The following is a 734-nucleotide window of genomic DNA, read 5'->3' on the forward strand; positions in this document are numbered from 1 at the left end:
ACAATGTGGTTGCTAAGGAGACCTGACTGGAGACAATCAGCATTCATCAGTAACTGACCGACAGCTGCTTCAGTAACATAGGCGGTGGGCCGGACCTCGAAATTATGAATTTAATACTTACCTCACAGCTGTGTAAGTCTTTTTTTGCTGAGGTCATGTAATAAAATCGTATAAGTAATACAGACATTGTTTCCAACTTTGTTGTTTGCACATTTGACGCAAACTGTCCTTACAAACTCTTTTTTAAACCGGCAAATAAGCAGGCGTACTAATCATAACGTTAGAAAACCTCCCGTTTCCTTGACAACCAATGTAAATAATGAACTCTGATCGCAGGAAGCTGCGTTCTTGAAATTACAATTTTGCTGTAAATCATTAAGAATGTAAATTTAGTTCTGTAGTTCAGTAATACTGAGGTAAAAATGAGGTGTTTTATCCATTTAGCCTCAAATGTAAAAAGCCCTGTAACCCCCCTTTCCCAGACAAGTTGGGCAAAGATTGTTCAATGTACAAATTTATGGGTGAACCTGCAAACCACAGAGAGTACAGTAGCTGAAAAAGCCGTAGGCCTATTGGCATTAAATTCCGAAGACGTCCAAGATGTGCCGGCTAATGTTGGATTTCACAGAGAATGCTACATGCTCTTCACCAACAAACAACACATAAGAAGAGCACGTAAGAAGATAGAAAATGCAGCTAACAACAGTGAAGGTTTGTATCAAATGTATAATTTT

This window comes from Xyrauchen texanus, chromosome 13, assembly GCF_025860055.1.
Source record: "Xyrauchen texanus isolate HMW12.3.18 chromosome 13, RBS_HiC_50CHRs, whole genome shotgun sequence".
NCBI classification, from domain to species: domain Eukaryota; kingdom Metazoa; phylum Chordata; class Actinopteri; order Cypriniformes; family Catostomidae; genus Xyrauchen; species Xyrauchen texanus.